The sequence below is a fragment of the Cynocephalus volans genome, chromosome 13 (assembly GCF_027409185.1).
Source record: "Cynocephalus volans isolate mCynVol1 chromosome 13, mCynVol1.pri, whole genome shotgun sequence".
NCBI lineage: Eukaryota > Metazoa > Chordata > Mammalia > Dermoptera > Cynocephalidae > Cynocephalus > Cynocephalus volans.
Window position 1 is genome coordinate 63,626,411 of NC_084472.1, and position 20,251 is coordinate 63,646,661.

Consider the following 20,251-nt stretch of genomic DNA (forward strand, 5'->3'; position numbering starts at 1 on the left):
AGGTAGAACAAGTTGTATTTGGAGAAGAGTCACATGCAAATTACTTTATTATTAGAAATGACAATTAGTCTGTGACTATTTCCAGTATTCAGAGAACAATACAGAAGCTAAGAGCAGAGGGGAGAGTATTCGTGGTGAGATACAGTCCATTTTATGAATTATATGCCTTCTGCATGCATGCCACATGCATCTTCCCAGAATGAAGGAGAGGTAGCAAGGTTGTTTTATGTTTTTATAAGATCACAGTTGATGGATTTTGTCACTATAAAAGGGCTAAAGGTACATAGTGTAAACTAGAGAGGACTCCTGTTTTCTGATGCCAAAATATTTTTAAATGAAAAAGGTACCAGAATTTTATCAAGTCTTTTCCAAGTTTCCACACTTGTAACAGAAGGTTTGAGATGAGCCAGGTAATTCAGTTTCTGCCATGGCAACAGTAAAACCACAGGACATTCAGACACGAACGTTTCTCGGAAAAGCTATGTCCATGCTATGATGGGTGCCAGTAAAATATCTTAGATTTGTTTTGTTTGTCTAGTTTAGATTGTCAAGATAGAACAAAAGTAAATTTGCTTTCATGTGCTTTTTTTTTTTGTAAAAACTAAAAACACATTGCTTTCGTCTTCTTGTTTATATAACACCTTACATCAGAAACAGTTCAAAATATTCTAAGTTCTGTTGGGTTTGGAAAAGATAACAGATTCTTGTATAGAGTAATGATTTGAGGAAAGCTTTATGTTGTGAGAATGTTTCTGGGAATTGTTTAAATGCTGAGAGTTCATTACTTAGCAAGAAGCTTTTTGCCTTGATTACATGGGGATAATTAACTCTTTTTTCCTACTGTTCTTCCTCAAATGCATGTAATATAATAACTACTAATATACAGCATGTTCTCTCTCTTTGTGATGCATTTGCAGTAGCCACTGTGGATATAGATGAAAAATATTCATTTGTCTGTGATCAATATAGAATTTCCCATCACACAGTCTAGAAATAAAAGTGTCTGTTGGTCCTAAGTTTGCAGCTTAGCTGTGTAATAGTATGTCCAAGCCTTTACTCTTAATGCTTATGATGTATGAGCTTCATTGGCCTTGGGGTCTTTAGGGACAATGCAATATATAACATTATCCCTAGCCTTAACAGGCTTATGATCTAGTCTTATAAGTAGAGCATAAACACTTTTAGGAAGTTTAAAATAACATATATGAATTGTAAGGTGGATAGCAAATTGTCAAGGACTTATGTACTCTGGCAAGAATCAAGAAAGAGTGAATAATTTAATTGAAGCTTGAATGAGGAGTGAGACTTAGACAAGTGGATGGGAGCAAGGACAGTATCCCAGGTGTTCTTATTTTTATTATGAAAATGTGGTCACCATTCTTACGTGTGACATAGATGAGATTGTGGGAATGAGTTACACATTTGTTTATCATTCACTAACTGATTTTGAAAGAAAGACTAGCGAACTACTTCTATGCAGGTCTTAGTTAAGGAGTATTACATCTACATGGTGATGATTAATGATTTCTTAATTTTAAATGATAGTGGTGTGGATTGAATTGTATCCCCCAAATTTCCAGGTATTGGAAACTTAACCCACACTGTGATAGTGTTAAGAAGGTGTGAAATCCTATCATGATAATTGAAAGGTGGGGCTTTGAAGAGGTGATTAGATTGTGAAGACCATGCCCTAGTGAATGGATTAATCCACTGATGGTTTAATGGTGATCATGAGTGGTTCTCATGGCTTTAAAAGGAGAGCATATGAGAAGTGCACTCTCTCTGCTTTGACATTCTTGCCATGTGACATCCTGTGATGGTGTGAAGAGTCACCACCCAAGAACAACAAGGCCCTCACTAGATGTGTTCCCTGGACTTTGGACTTCCCAGCCTCCAAAACCATAAGCAAGAAACATTGTTTCTTTACACAGTTTCAGGTATTTCTGTTATAAGCAACAGAAATTGACTGATACAGATAGTTTTCCACTTCATTTGATACAAATAAGTTTTAATTGATAATTTCTAATCTGAGAGGATCATTTAACATGATGGGTATTTTTGTCAAAAAAAATCTTATAGAAAACTCATTTATATGGCTTGATGATGGTTTTATTGTAATACATTAGAACATTGTTTGTTTATAAATAAATAATCTGCTACAGTACAAAATTGGGGGTCATTAGAAGTATAAGGACTTAGTTACAATTTTGTGGATTGTTTTTGAATAGATGGGGAGTTGTTCATACAATGGCTGTCATTGTTGAATCTGGAATGATCTGCCTTGTCTTTTGTCATTGACTTTACTTAGAATTTTCCAACTAAGCAAAGTGCACAGGTGGAAACAATTGCAAGGTTAGGAGAGTCTGTGTATTGAATGCGAAGCTCAGTGTACAGCATACAGAAGATCTCACCAATTGTAAATACCTACTGAGTGTGGCTTTTGAGGCAATACTGAAAATGGTGTCTCTGATAAATTGTTTTATGATGATGGTTACCTTTGGAATTAAAAGTATCAGAAGCATAGGTAATTATGAAATTATATGGTGAACTTTTCATATAAATTTAAGTGCATTAAATATCAGAACTTTCATTTGCTCTTTAACTGCCTAAAAATCTGGGGTTAAATTCCTATATTGTATAAAAGTTTAGAATTTCCAAATTCTCTGTTAAATACTGGTATGGTTTTTGTCTCTTGACTGTATTCTGACTGAGACATTTAATATCTGTTATCCCCAACTATTGATCCCTTCTTTTTGTATGTATACAACATAAAAAAAAAGCCCTTGAAATGAGTCATCATAATGACAAAAGCTATAAAATCTAAACTATTAATGGACCTATTTCAAAATAAAGACTTTATTTTAGTTTGAGCATTGTAAGTTTGTACTACTTATTACTATCATTTCTAAAAGGAATGACTTCTAGAGGTGCTACTGAGATAATTGCTTGAAACTTGTCTGCAGCAAGATATGGATCTTCTGAAATGTAAATCATCACCCTTCATCAATAAAGTTTTGCTATATATCAAAAAGCTGAAGCAAACACTATATCAAGTTGCTTTATATGCAGTTACTTTATATTCTGGCACAAACTCTTCATCTTGTTGAAGGACCAGCATCAGTCTGTAGACCATATTTAGAATAGCACAATTCCAGAAAATCTAAGATTGGAGAATTCTGCCAATATTTGTTGGAAAATTTTAGACCTCTCTGTACTGTATGATTGTTCTGAAGGCTCTCTCTTCCCACTAGTCTTTTAAAGCCTTCTGTTGACATCATTCAATGCTTAAGGAATTCTAGCTTTAGTTTTAAACTAGTTATTTTTGAATTCTCAAAATTTTTCTGTACTGCATGATTTTTTCTTTGGAAGAACGGTCCTATTAGACTATTGGATAATTTCTTTCATTTAGCCATCGTAAAGGTACTGCTTTGTCTACTATCTTTCTGTCATATATGGTAAGATTGGCTACCTCTCCGTTGGTTGGAGGCCATTTTTCAGTGATTGTTATCCTACTGAATTCGTTTGTTTTCTGTCATTGCACTATTTCTTCCCAACCTTAATTAGCACTGTTTGGTTTGATTAGTGTCTACAGTTGTTAGTAAAAATGAAGTTTCTCTGTCCACTGCACTTCACTCTCCCATGGTAATGGGCATGCATTTTTGTTAATTTGATTATTGTTTACTTCAAAACCTGAAACTGAGCAGTCATTGTCAACTTTCAGAAGCATCAGTATAAATTCACATAGTACCTGCCATTTGTTTCTTTCATGGGGTCATAGCAAATCATTTCTGAAATTTGACTGCTTTTCTGTCATTTTACTGAATGGTGTATCAGAGCATCTCAAGCTACCAAGTTATACACCTACATTTTTTTTATTTATATACCTGTCTAATTTAGTGTTAAAATCAATAAATGACACTAACTGTTAATAACACTTTAAATGTTAAGTGTTTGAACACTTACAATGTTAAATGTTTAAACACTTTCAATGTTAAATGTTTAAACACTTTAAAGATTTTAACAATGCCAGCCTTATCAGCAATCAAGTAGAAATGTTTTCCCCCATGTTTGGAAACATGAGGGCTGTCCACATAAAAACAGAACTCTCTCTGCACCCACCAACAGAAAACTGAAATCCTAAGGAATGCAATCATTACCGCAGTTCTTCTTATATGTTTATTCAGTTCATGTTTTAATATAGAGCTGTTTAAGTGATCTTTTATACACATTAGCTGAAATGTATAAGTTCCAATTTATTTTTTCATGCAATTATCTATTACAGTATTAAAAAAGATTTTCTTGGTAGCTTTGCTTGGTGTACAAACTGTGCTATGAGCCACACAAGTACACATTTTAGTCATGGAGATCTGGTCAGTCAGGTTCAACTACTAAAGATAGTTTCTCTGAAATTCTTTCTGTGCTTTGACTTTCAATAAAATTAGTCCATCTTTCCATTCTTGGGAATATATAGCCTTTTGTAGTTATTATCTGCCACAATTTGGGGGCAGCCCAATGCCCCCCCACTGCTTGGTTTATCCATCTTGTTCTTACGCCGTGACATCTTTTTTCCAGGATATACAATCTTAGGTCAATTGTCTAATGTTTCTTTTTTCCTCTTAAACCCAGTCTTGCTTCTCAGGATTTTCTCTGTGACTCAACCTATGTTAGTTTTTTTGTTTTGTTTTGTTTTGTTTTACTTTTCCTACAATTACATACACTTCTAATTCTTTGATCTTTGAGATTTCCCTGCTCAAACTAGCCAGGATGGCACATACATATCTTCCCATTCCATTTCCGAATAACATTTACATAAACATAGTTACATTTATTCATATAATGTTTAAGAATTAACATTTATAGCACAGAAAAAGTATATGTACAATCATGCCTGTACAGTTAAAGAAGAAGGCTATCTATAAGATCCTATTTAAGTTCCTTATATGTTTATTCAGTTCATATTTTATGAACAATATTAAAACAGGGGTGTATAAATAATCCATGATACACATAAAAAGAAGTCTATAAATTCAAATTTAGAAGATGAAATGTTAATTTATTTTCATCTCTTTTATTATAAAGTTAATAAATAACAAGCAGAAAACTTGGGCAAGAGTGGAGGTGTTAGAATTTTGTGATTTCAGCTTGTTTAACATCCAGTGTTTGGAAGCAGTTGTTTGTCAATTTATATTCTTGAAGATTCACACTGTTTAAATGTTACTTAGAATTTCACCAGGTGCACAAAACCCTCTCAAGAGCAATTAATTAAAAGTGCATAAATTCTGTTTAATATATCAACATCCATGGAGTCGCAATGAAATCAGAAACCAGAATAGTAACCATTCAGTAGAGATACCTGTTCATCTCTATTTTAATGTGCTCACTTAAAATCATTGTATCATCATTAAATTATAAAATTTTTCGCTATTTTATGATTTTGATCTCATATGATATTACATTTAATTTTATGAGATTTTAATTTGAATATTAACACATAGAAAATTAGTATTCTTCTATTTGTCTGTGTAAATTCATTAGCTTTGTGAGCTGTGGAATTACAGAAAAAAAGGTATGTGGGGGTAGAGGGAGAAAGAAGGGGGAAAAGAGGAATTGGTAAAGGGACATGAAAATCAACTGCATTATATACTGATAAGTTAAAAAATAAAATTAAAAAAAGAGGAAGTATGAAGTACTAGTATAGGACAAGATTCCTATCCTCACAGGTCTTAGAAAACTATCATTTTATTCATATTTTTAGCATTAAACATGTTTACAATAAAAAATCAATTAACAACAACAAAAACGTTACATAATATATGGTCCAAGTATCAGCCCCATTGGTATGACCTGAGAGCTTATTCGTTGCAAACTCTCAGACCCCAGCCAGTCATAAAGAATTAGAATCCACATGATGTAGGTGAATTTGAGCAACATTTAAGAATTAGGGGTTAAAAAACATAATTTCATCATTAAAAAAATTTTTTAATTCTTATTTTTAAATGAGATTTGGTCACTGAATTTGTTCATGAAAAAGAAATTTGTTCTGGCATCACTAACTGAAATAAAATTTCTAATTATGTAGACACGTTGATTTATCAGATGAGAATTACTGTCCATCTCTCTAGGACCGCGTTTCACTTTCTACTGAAATCTGCTTCTTTCACTAGCTTATCACTTCTATCTTTTTGAGGTGGTGGATAAAACTGAAGTGTAGTAATAGTTGCATGACTCTATACATACACTAAAGATCATTTATTTGTACTTTTGTGATGGGCGATGTTATTGTACCTAAATTATGCTATAATAAAGTTGTTTTAAAAAGAGTAGAACCAGACTAAAAAATATCCAATTTAGTTGGATAGTCTATTAGTGGATTTTTCTTATTCTCTTTAATATTATGCTCTGCTGGTTTGGAAAATCAGTATTTAATTGTATATATACATTTTTTTTTCTCTAAATGTAGATATGCATTAGTAAGCACAGAAATAGATCTTTGAATGTTAAGAAACAGATTTTTACTTGACAAAATGGAAAAGTTTACCTTATTTTCAAGGGCCACAGAACAAACTGCATGCCTATTAACCCATCATTGTTTTCTCTTGGAAGCTTACTTCAGGACAACTAGTAAACATTATTGCCCAGTAAAATAAAGATGTGGGAGATTGAGTGTGTGTGTGTGTTTAAGGGAGGGAAAAAACAATGTCATTTTAGAATGTAAGTTACAATAAAGTTAATAATAAGAACATGAAAAGTGTTTAACCATCTTTTATTAAGACAAATCAACTTTGAAATTAATTTCAAGAGACAAAGCTAATATTTGGCTGATAAGCCATAATTTTCACTTTAATAATTATCTTTTAAGAAATAGTCACATTATTAAAGTAACTAATTAATTCATTAAACTGCTTTCTTAATAGCACAGAAACCATGGTAATTAAAAGGAGATAAGAGTTTTTAGTAAAAGAAAAACTTGAGTGGTTATAGGGTCTCTGCCTTCTGCAGTGTCAATTTAAATGTGAATATGCACTCACAATATGGGTCCACTTTTGTAGAAACAGCAAAGAAGGAATTTTTCCGCTTTGCGTATTACAAAATTAATGATGATAGTGAATTATTATGATATAAGATTTAAGATTACTCAATTCCAAAATTCCCTTTACATCTTTTGCATTGAATTCAAGCAAATCTCAAGAAAAATATTTTTCTAGTGGGGCAGGCAGTTTGCCTACAAGGCAACTACATAAAGCACTCTATCAGTCTCATTAGTATCAAAGCTATTTTTTTACACTATATCTCAGGCTTCATGATCATATTTAATTTGTGCTTATGAATATCATATTGCCTAAGATTTTTTCACAAAATTTGAGCATCTGTTTTGTTAACCCAGTAACGTAAAGAAATAGTAATTTTTCCTATATGATGACCCAAGACACTTGATTCAAATTTACAGGGAATGGCAGTCACTGTACATACAGAGAATTACAACTGTAATAACAACTAAATTGTCCCAGTATATGGAGACAGGATATTTTTATCACATTCAACAAGGAGACATCTTAGTTATAATGGCTAAGGTTTATCTACTATGGTGAGACCATTTGACATGTACAGAGGTAATTATTCAGATTTGACCTTCCCCTTCTGGTGCATGTTTTTGCCAGGGAAATGGAGTGAGAACTGAGTCTGTAACATTTTTATCATGTCTTCCAAAATTTATGCATTCACCAATTCCTCATAGTGACTGAACTTGGAATTTGAAGACATAGGATATTTTCTACCTTTGAAATTCTGAAATTTCGGAGAGGTTCAAGATGGCGGCGGCTGCGGCGGCTGGTGCGGAGTAGCTGAGGTGGAAAAGGTGGCCACTGGGCCTCAGGCAGCCGGGAAACTTGTGGACCTTCCTCTGGCCATCTCTTAAGGGAGGACTGCTGCTGCTGGCCGGTCGTGGGGGCTCAACGCCACTTTGCCCCCGGCAGGAGAGGCTGCCTCATTTACAGGCAACAGCTTTGAAGTGTGGAGCAGGAAAAGAACTGATTCTTAGCTGCAAAAGCGAGTCTTGAAACAGGGAACACGGCGCCAGGGCTGCTGTGGATGCAGCCAGGATCCCGGAGGCTGGGGCCGCGCTGAAGGCGGCCAGCTGTCCTATTCAGGATTCGAGGTTTCAGGCCGGCATTAAAGAAGATTCCTGGGAGCGCCCGAGCGGCGCCACGACTGAACAGCCCGAGGCGGCAGCGCCGAGAACACGGAAGGCAACAAACCAGAGACAGAGCGAGCGCCCGACCTGGCACAGCACTGTGAGTGATCCCTGGCACAGCTCTGTTCGGGGGGTGGATGCCCACGCGGCTCCCGCCTGCACCACCAGGCCACTCACTGCCCCGGTGCTGCCTCCATTTTCCCAGGTGCGGGCAGCAACGCCCTGCTCGGCCATCACTGAGCCCATTTGCTTGGCCTGGCGCGGGGCTTTCCGGAGCCTGCGGGCCGGCCTCCTCTCCCACTCCCTCCGCGGTTCTCTGGCGGGGCTGGGGGTGTGGGGCGTCCCGACCAGTGTTGGGAGGGCTAGGAAGTACGGGCGGGCCGACTGGCACTCCACCACACCCTGGACTCCGGCCCCGGTAAACTTCCTGTTGCTGGGAGGCAGATACCATCTCTGCGACCACCAGTTTGGAAAAAAGCCTAACGAATTTCTGGTTGGGAATAGTGTGGTAGGAGAGTTCCCAGGTCCGCTTGAACCTGCCGGAGAGCAGGCTGCAGGCGGGCACTAGACTCGGTTTATACCGGGGGGATACAAAGGTGAACAAGACCCGAGAAAGATCTACACAGTGCTACAAAGGCACCCAGAGAGACCGGTCGTCTGTGCCTAGCAGAAACCTGGTAGACTTCCTGGGCGAGGCGGTGCTGAGCAGGGTCTTGAAGGCCCAGCTGATAGACGAGGGGTGCAGAAGACACACCCCAGCCCAGCACAGTGTGCACAGAGGGGGGAGACGTGCGGCCAGGGAGGCGGAGACTCGACAGAAACCACACACCCGGTGGGGTCGCCACTGCACGATCTAACAGCCTGGGCCAGAGCACACGGAAAGGGGAGAAGTCCTGTACAGGAAGTGAAAGCTCAACAGAGATCACACACCCTGTGGTACGTGATCCACCAGCCCAGCAGAGTACAAGCTGACCAGAAAGGTGGATCCCCGGAGAAGCCCAAGACCCGAGGCAACCACACACACAAGACACTAGAGGCCAACTGAGCAGTCACGGCGGGAGCCATACCAAATTGGCAACCACAGCAACATCCTAGTTAGTCATTAGTCTCAAACTGGTGAACTGTGAAACCCCCTGCCACAATGAATAAACACCAAACAAAAGACACCAGAAATACAAAAAATCAAGAAAGTACACCACCAAAAGTTAATAAATCTCATACTCTAGATCCTATAGAACAAGAAGCCCTGGAAATAACTGACAAGGAATTTCGAGTGATAATTCTAAGGAAACTGAATGAGATACAAGAAAACTCAGCTAGACATCATGATGAAATGAGGAAAAGTATACAGGATCTGAAAGAGGAAATATACAAGGAAATCAATGTCCTGAAAAAAAATGTAGCAGAACTTGCTGAACTGAAGAAGTTATTCAGCGAAATAAAAAACACAACGGAGAGTTTAACCAGCAGGCTTGTCGAAGTTGAAGAGAGAACCTCTGAACTTGAAGATGGGCTGTTTGAAATAACACAAGCAGACAAAAAGAAAGAAAAAAGAATCAAGGACATGGAAGAAAATCTGAGAGAGATATCAGACAACCTCAAGCGCTCAAATATCCGAGTCATGGGTATTCCAGAAGGGGAGGAAAATGGAGATTCCATTGAAAACATATTCAACAAAATAGTGGCAGAAAACTTCCCAGGTATAGGAAAAATCACAGATCTTCAGATCCAGGAAGCTCAACGATCTCCAAACGTATTCAACCCAAAAAGGCCTTCTCCAAGACATGTCATAGTCAAATTGGCAAAACTCAGAGACAAAGAGAGAATCTTAAAAGCTGCAAGAGAGAAGCGTCAAATCACCTATAAGGGAGCCCCAATCAGGTTAACATCAGACTTTTCATCACAAACCCTAAAAGCTAGAAAGGAATGGGATGATATTTTCAAAATACTAAAAGACAAAGATTGCCAGCCAAGAATACTCTACCCTGCAAGGCTATCCTTCCGAAATGAGGGGCAAATAGTATATTTCTCAGACAAACAAAAACTGCGGGAGTTCACTACCACAAGACCACCCTTACAAGAAATCCTCAAGGGAGTACTGGGTTTGGTTCCTGAAAAATAACTACCACTGCCATAAAAACCTAAGAAAAATCTAAACCCGCTAGTACAATAAAAATGGCATTCATGAAGAGAAAACAAGCTAACAAAAACACTATCTACAACCTAAGGAACCAACAAACAAAGAAACCAAACAGTAAATCAGAAAGCAAGGAACAAAAGACACCTAAGACAACCAAACAACCAATAAAATGCCAGGAATAAATCAACACCTTTCAATAACAACTCTTAATGTTAAAGGCTTAAATCCCCCAATTAAAAGACACAGACTGGCTGACTGGATCAAAAAGCAGGACCCAACTATATGCTGCCTACAAGAGACCCACCTCACCCATAAAGAAACACACAGACTAAGAGTGAAAGGATGGAAAAAGATTTACCATGCAAACAGAAAAGAAAAACGAGCTGGAGTGGCTATTCTTATATCTGACAAAATAGACTTTAAACTAAAAACCATAAAAAGAGACAATGAGGGACACTACTTAATGATAAAAGGACTGATCCATCAAGAAGACATAACAATCATAAATATGTACGCACCCAATGTTGGAGCAGCCAGATTTATAAAACAAACTCTATTAGACCTAAAGAAGGAAATAGACACTAATACCATAATAGCAGGGGACCTGAACACTCCACTGTCAATATTAGACAGATCATCTAGGCAAAGAATCAGTAGAGAAACACAAGATCTAAACAAGACTCTAGACCAATTGGAATTGGCAGATATCTACAGAACATTCCACCCAACAACCTCAGAATATTCATTCTTCTCATCAGCACATGGATCATTCTCCAGGATAGATCACATATTAGGTCACAAATCAAGTCTCAATAAATTCAAAAAAATTGGAATTATCCCATGTATCTTCTCAGACCACAATGGATTAAAACTAGAAATTAATAACAAACAAAACTCTGGAAACTATACAAACACATGGAAATTAAACAGCATTCTACTTAATGACATATGGGTCCAAGAAGAAATCAAGCAGGAAATCAAAAAGTTTATTGAAACTAATGAAAACAATGATACATCATACCAAAACCTGTGGGATACTCCAAAAGCAGTATTGAGGGGAAAATTTATTGCATTAAATGCTCACTTCAGAAGAATGGAAAGATGGCAAGTGAACAACCTAACACTTCACCTTAAAGAACTAGAAAAACAAGAACAATCCAATCCTAAAGTTAGCAGACGGAAAGAAATCATTAAGATCAGAGCAGAACTGAATGAAATTGAAAACCAAAAAACAATTCAAAAGATCAACGAATCAAAAAGTTGGTTTTTTGAAAAGATAAATAAAATTGACAAACCATTAGCATGGCTAACAAAAAAAAGAAGAGAGAAGACTCAAATAACAAAAATTAGAAAAGAAAAAGGCGATATTACAACTGATTCATCTGAAATACAAGGAATCATTCGAGACTACTATAAACAACTATACGCCAACAAATTTGAAAATCTGGAGGAAATGGATAAATTTCTGGACACACACAAGCTCCCAAAACTGAACCGTGAAGACGTAGAAAATTTGAACAGACCAATAACAATAAAGGAGATTGAAGCTGTTATCAGAAGGCTCCCAACAAAGAAAAGCCCAGGACCAGATGGATTCACAGCAGAATTTTACCAAACATTCAAAGAGGAATTGACACCGATTCTTTACAAACTATTCCAAAAGATTGAAACGGACGCAAATCTCCCAAACTCATTCTATGAAGCAAACATCATCCTGATACCAAAACCAGGGAAAGATATAACCAAAAAAGAAAACTACAGGCCGATATCCTTGATGAATATAGATGCAAAAATCCTCACTAAAATACTAGCAAACAGAATACAGCAACACATACGAAAAATTATTCATCACGATCAAGTGGGATTCATCCCAGGGATGCAAGGTTGGTTCAACATACACAAATCAATAAATGTGATACACCATATTAATAAACTCAAACACAAGGACCATATGATCATCTCTATAGATGCTGAAAAAGCATTTGATAAAGTTCAGCACTCATTCATGACAAAGACCCTCTATAAGTTAGGTATAGAGGGAAAGTATCTCAACATAATTAAAGCCATATATGCCAAACCCACTGCCAATATCATCCTGAATGGGGAAAAGCTGAAAGCTTTTCCTTTAAGAACAGGCACTAGACAAGGATGCCCACTCTCACCACTCCTATTCAACATAGTGTTGGAAGTACTAGCCAGAGCATTCAGAGAAGAGAAGGAAATAAAGGGCATCCAGATTGGAAAAGATGAAGTCAAACTGTCCCTGTTTGCAGATGACATGATCCTATATATCGAACAGCCTAAAACCTCTACAAAAAAACTGTTGGAACTGATAAATGATTTCAGCACAGTAGTAGGATACAAAATCAACACACAAAAATCAGTAGCATTTCTTTTCTCCAATAGTGAACATGCAGAAGGAGAAATCAAGAAAGCCTGCCCATTTACAGTAGCCACCAAAAAAATAAAATACTTAGGAATTGAGTTAACCAAGGAGGTGAAAAATCTCTATAATGAGAACTACAAACCACTGCTGAGAGAAATTAGAGAGGATACAAGAAGATGGAAAGATATTCCATGCTCTTGGATTGGAAGAATCAACATAGTGAAAATGTCCATACTACCCAAAGTGATATACAAATTCAATGCAATCCCCATCAAAATTCCAAAGACATTTTTCTCAGAAATGGAAAAAACTATTCAGACATTTATATGGAACAATAAAAGACCACGAATAGCCAAAGCAATGCTCAGCAAAAAAAATAAAGCTGGAGGCATAACACTACCTGACTTTAAGCTATACTACAAAGCTATAATAACCAAAACAGTATGGTACTGGCATAAAAACAGACACACTGACCAATGGAATAGAATAGAGAATCCAGAAATCAACCCACACACTTACTGCCATCTGATCTTTGACAAAGGCACCAAGCCTATTCACTGGGGAAGGGACTGCCTCTTCAGCAAGTGGTGCTGGGATAACTGGATATCGATATGCAGGAGAATGAAACTAGATCCATACCTCTCACCGTATACTAAAATCAACTCAAAATGGATTAAGGATTTAAATATACACCCTGAGACAATAAAACTTCTTAAAGAAAACATAGGAGAAACACTTCAGGAAATAGGACTGGGCACAGACTTCATGAATACGACCCCAAAAGCACGGGCAACCAAAGGAAAAATAAACAAATGGGATTATATCAAACTAAAAAGCTTCTGCACAGCAAAGGAAACAATTAAAAGAGTTAAAAGACAACCAACAGAGTGGGAGAAAATATTTGCAAAATATACATCTGACAAAGGATTAATATCCAGAATATATAAGGAACTCAAACAACTTTACAAGAAGAAAACAAGCAACCCAATTAAAAAATGGGCAAAAGAGCTAAGTAGGCATTTCTCTAAGGAAGATATCCAAATGGCCAACAGACATATGAAAAAATGCTCAACATCACTCAGCATCCGGGAAATGCAAATCAAAACTACATTGAGATACCATCTAACCCCAGTTAGGATGGCTAAAATCCAAAAGACTATGAACGATAAATGCTGGCGAGGCTGCGGAGAAAAAGGAACTCTCATACATTGTTGGTGGGACTGCAAAATGGTGCAGCCTCTATGGAAAATGGTATGGAGGTTCCTTAAACAATTGCAAATAGATCTACCATACGACCCAGCCATCCCACTGTTGGGAATATACCCAGAGGAATGGAAATCATCAAGTCGAAGGTATACCTGTTCCCCAATGTTCATCGCAGCACTCTTTACAATAGCCAAGAGTTGGAACCAGCCCAAATGTCCATCATCAGATGAGTGGATACGGAAAATGTGGTATATCTACACAATGGAATACTACTCAGCTATAAAAACGAATGAAATACTGCCATTTGCAACAACATGGATGGACCTTGAGAGAATTATATTAAGTGAAACAAGTCAGGCACAGAAAGAGAAATACCACATGTTCTCACTTATTGGAGGGAGCTAAAAATTAATATATAAATTCACACACACACATACACACACACACACACAAACCGGGTGGGGTGGGGGAAGAAGATATAACAACCACAATTATTTGAAGTTGATACAACAAGCAAACAGAAAGGACATTGTTGGGGGGGAGGGGGGGAGGGAGAAGGGAGGGAGGTTTTGGTGATGGGGAGCAATAATCAGCTACAATGTATATCAACAAAATAAAATTAAAAAAAAAAAAAAGAAATTCTGAAATTTCATAAAACTATAAAGTATTATATTGTTATGCTTCTGTAAAATTTAGAGATTCATTATCATCTGAGTAACTTGTGTTGCATTTTTTGTGCTATCAACAATAACACATAATTAGGATTGTTTAGCTTGAAGGGAAAAATAAATAAAAATAAAAAGGTGGCAAGGCACCTCTTTAGACCAGAAAGAAATATAATTCATCTTTCAATAAAAATGAGTCTCTAGATAGGCAGTCTTGGTGAAGTGGAAAAGCAGGAACTCAGGCTTCTGTATTTCTACATCTTGAGCACATGGCTTCCATTCTTAAAGGCAACTTATAATCTTTGATAACTGAGCTATCTCTCACACATATGCCCTACAGAGAGGGAAGTTGGAAGTAAAAGAATGCACCCTATTTTTCTAAGGGAACTTCTTGGACCTGACAATACTGCAGATATCTTGTTGGTCAGGTATTTTTCACAAGGCCACATGTAGCAACAAGGTAGTCTGGAAATTCTAGTCTCATTGCAGGTAGCAATGCACAGGAATAAAAACTGGGATATTGTTGCTAAAGAAGAAAGTGAATGTGGATATTGAGAGGAAACAGAAATTTCTGACAACCAAAAATGTATCTCCTTTTATTATAGAGTTTACTTTATCAAACCCCCAAAGGAATTTTCTCCATTTTAGCATATTTAAAATTAATATTAGAATTCAATAAGCACAACTGTCATTTGAGGTTGTTCCTAACTTTGCTATATCACATATAAGGAACTTGCATTTTGCTATTAATAGTTAATTTTTGTATCCCCACCTAAATAATAACTTTCCCACCTTCCTACTCAGGAAGAAAATGCAGTCTCTCTCTTTCCCACAAACTTCTATGACTACCTTTCTCCATCAGCCAGAATGTGTCCTACATGCTTTTCTAGGTCTCTTTCTCTCTTTGGGTGTTTTAAGAACAAGACAGTGTGGCCTATTTGGTGGAAATATCAGAACCTACAACTCTCAGTTCCAAAAGGCTGCAATTTTCTTGCCCTTTTCTCTGACAATTAATGTATTCTGAACAATCTTGTCCATCTGTTTATACAGAGGAGAATGGTTTTCTTAATTTATTCAAAGCTTCCTTAAAGTTTGTTTTGGTATCTTTGCCTTTAACTTAGTGACAGAACAGAGTATTTTGCATTCCTGTGCTTAGTTTTAATAGAACAAAATGGAAAGGATAGACAAGAATAACACTTGTTTTATTATCATTCCTCAGCACTAAAGTCCAGGGAATCCAACGTGTGTTTTCTCTTGTGTGAATAATACAGCATTCTAGGGTCTATGTGATACCCAAGCAGGTAAAGCAAACCTAAGTAAACTAAGTAAAACCTAAGACCTTGTGTAGCTCTGCAGTGCTGCTGTAGTGGAAGTTGGCAGAAAATAGATGCTACAAATACCTGTCTAAATTAAATTTAAGAATATGTCCTTGATATATGGGGTTTTTTGACATAATTAAGCACCATTTATAGCACTTTTTGATACTTGATTCATAACTGTGAATGCATTTGTGTGTGTATATACACATATGTAAAAATACATAATGTATATTTAAACATATAATATATACTGTATATTTAATATGTATTATTTTTTTCTTTGGGGGGGTATACTATGTCAGCCTACATTTGTAGGTAGCTTTTTTCTGTTAAGGATACTATTTGAGGCAAAATCAATATATAAGATAATGCATCTTTTAGAAAATAAATAATTAGGTTAAGATTTAGTATATAATATCAGTATATACATATTTGATACATAGGTAGTCATAATAATAGATATAGATAAAATATGTGTAAGCAGATAAAACATGTGGAAGAAATACCCAAGGAGTCTAACCCATGCCTGCATGTGTGTGTGTGTGTGTGTGTATGTACTAGCAAATTCTCCACACAGGGTTTGGGTTCCAGCCCATACTACAGAAATAAATTGTGCAAGACAGTTATATGCTATGTCTTGGAGCCTCTGCTTTCCAGTGTACAAAATGAGGGGATTGTCTTACTCTGCATGATTTCTAAATGTTCTTCATGTAATCAAGATAGTCACTCTTAAATAAAGTTATTCTAATTTTCACTGTGAGTACAGACTGGGATTTAATAGAGATCCCGCTTGAATGGATGCCATTTAATTCACAATGATACTGGATTCTAAGCCACATTTACACACAGAAAACCCCACTTTCTTTGGACATCTCCAATGTATAATGAATGTAACTCCTGCATGATTTGAAAAGAATACTGTCTCTTGCCAGACGGGCAAGACATGAAGACTAACTGTACAACTACCCCCTAATGTGTTTTAATTATGATTTGTGCTTAAAAAATTGTATTCAACAAATGAAAGCTGTTATAAATCTTTAATTTGATAGTGGTTTTACTTAATATTTGGTTGTCATATATTAAGAAACCATAGAGATTGCTTTCCTAAAATCTGAGATTATGAGTGTCTTTATTGGAAGTAAAGTATTTATTCTTTTATAATTAAAACTTCAAACTTTTCCTCTATTAGTGGAAGTGAAATAATAGATTAAGCCAAATCCTGGAGACATTATCAGTGGCTAAGAGGTGTCATTCGGATGAGAAATGAAGCTAAATCCAGTTCTTGATTACAGATATTTGTAGCACTCCCTCCCTCATACCTCAGTGGCAATCTCACTATAAGGTGTGAAGAAAAAAATTAGTTGGAGTGAAGCCACCTATGTGTACTCCAAACCTTGTCTGACTGGCAATGCAACACTGAGAATAACCCAATATAGAGATTGATACAGTGGTAATATTTCAGGTGAAGTGTAGGCACTTAAAAATGCTTGACTATAAATTAATAGTGATTCCATTGTGATTTACCTGTGGCTTAAAGATTAGTTCATGGTAGGTACACAATTAAATAAGTATTCATTGAATTATTTAGAGATTATTTGGGTGGCTTTAACGATTTGTAAGGGCACTGTATTTTTTTCTTTAAATCTTGTGCCGATGAGTGGCAGTTTGCTTCCACAGTATGTAAAATGAGGGTTTCTCAAAAAATCCTTTCATTTTAAAAATTATTTTGTTCCATTAACTGCTTGCCCCTATTTCTTGTAATATCAAGTAGTCTTTTAAAAAGCAGTGAAAAAAAGAAAAAAAAAGAAAAAGAGGCCTGGAAATCATCAGGCATCATTATTGAGGTGTCCTGATGCTGTCTGGAAGGATCACACACACAAAAAAAGGACCCAAAGAATTCAGCGAACTTTCGCAGCATACTAGAAGCTGAGGTTTAGAGGAGACACATCACAGCTGTAGTAATGTCACGATCCTTCTCAGCACAGAGGCTTCTCTACATTCTAGCAGAAAGGGAACTTAGCATTTGTTACTCACCATTTAAGCTTTATCAATAGGAAAATAAAGGTCCGGAGAAATTGAATGACCTGTGTCAAGCATTTTGGGGTATTACCACCTCACTTAAACGGGGCCGTCATGCTCTCTCTCTATTTCCTAATTGTCGACTTTAGAAGTCGTCCAAGTTCTCATTAAAAACGAAACAAAAGGATATAAAGTTGAGGCATTTTGTATAAGTGACCCTTTAAACATGACACATCTATCTCTTGACTTGGAAAGAGAGATTATCCCCAATAAAGAAAACAGGTCATCTCTCTAAGACAGAAAACTAAACATCAACAGAACATGCTATATAAACCAATAAAAAAATCAGGTGATGACTTTTTAAAATTATGTTTGAAAAACACAGAGAAGGAAAAATAGAATGTAAAATTATGCGTGATTTCATGCGTTTAAAAAATACTGTGTGAACTCGAAAGCTTTTCCTGCAATCATAGAGGTCAGTCATCACCATTACTAGCCCTTTAAAATACCATATTCCTTAAAGAAATGGCAGTGTCCACATAAGCATGGTCATTTATTAGCTATTCAATGTGTATCTTTGTTATGTTCCTCTATTTCAATAATTTGAATCACAGGTGTGAGGAATTTTGAAAAGAGGATGAGTCACAAAGAAAAAAAGAGTTGAGTTCTTTTTTGTGCTTTATCCATCAACCCTTGAAATGACCTGATGAAATCAAACTTGAGGAAAATTTTATTCTTTCTAGTTTCAATCTGCATGTTCTTTCACATATGAGTATAAAGAGATGTGTGTGTTTGCACGCACATGTGTGTGTTGAGAGGTAAATAAATTGAAATTGGGGAAGAAGATAGCTTCCATTTTTCATCCACAAGCTGATATTTTTCTCACTCTTAGAAATATAACTTTGTAATGCACAAAAGAGAAACCAACTTAGAAGTCACATTAAGAGTTTTCTACCTTGGTTTATTTACATTTCAGTGCTTCGTTCTTACTTCTATGTAACTGTCCTAACCTGGATGAACATGCAGCCTCCAATCTCCAAACTCCTTACAAGACAAAAGAGAGGCACAAGTAAAGCTACATTAATTCTAAGGACTGATGATTTCATTCTTGTATTCTCCTAATAAATCATTGATAGTGCAACATTCTGTTGGGAAAGTTATTAGAACCTGGTCACCACTAACGGCTCTAAACCAGCTTTCAAAGTGCTGCAAATGGAAGGAAGACTTCATATGAATCAAAAGCGAATTAATTTGCATAATGAACTTTTCTGTTCATCTATGGTCAGGGTAAGAGAATTTTCTGAAAGTTGTTAAATTATGTTTCTGCTTTGTTTCACTGCACCTGGAAAGTACAAAATTATAAATCTTATCTGGTGCGAAGGATACTAGCTATTCAACCTTGCTAAAGATCCTAAAATCTTTTGATAAAGTTGTCCTGTCAAACCTAGCTATATTATTGCCGAAATTAACATAGGTCACAGCAAGGATAGTGCCAAAATGTGACTTGTACTCGGAGGGAAATGAAGAGCTAGTATAGCAAGGTTTTGAGCAGAGAAGTAACATGATCTGATATATTTTAGAAGGACCAGTCTGTCTGAGAACAGAGGATGGGGGATCGCTGTTGAGGGAGGGATAGTAGTCAGGTGGCTCTGTGGTGATGCAGGTGAAAGAGACTGTGTAGTGGCAAAGCAGAGACTGAGAAGTCATCAGATATGGGATATTTTAAATAGCTAGAAGGTACAGCCAACAGACAGGCTATGTGGTGATTAAAAAAAAAAGGAGTTTATACTTCTCCAAAGTTTTTGTCTGGAGCTACTGCAGAATGACCGTGACATTAGTTGAGATGGGGAAGGCAGTCGAAGGGCAAAGTTATAAGCAGACAAACCAGAACTTCAGCTTTGGGCCTGGACATGTTGAGTTTAAGAGGTACATTTGATTTTTCAACTAGAGTTTGAAAAGTTGATATCACTTATGAAGTATAAATATAAAGTAGAGAGTTTGAGAAGCCAATATGAGTCTGAAGGTCAAAAGCAAAGTTGGGGATAAAGATACAAATTTGGTAGCCATCAACATTTTATATATACATATATAAATTTTATTTTATTTTATCAATATACAATGTGGTTGATTATTGTGGCCCATTAAAGAAAGGTCCCACCCCCCACCCTCTCCCCCATCCCTCCCAACAACCTCATACATGTTGGCTTGTTGTAATAAATTCAAGGAATTGTAATTGTGTGTCTTCTTCCCTGCCCGCACCCCCTGTTTACTTGTGTATTTAGCTCCCACAAATAAATGAGAACATGTGATATTTCTCTTTCTGTG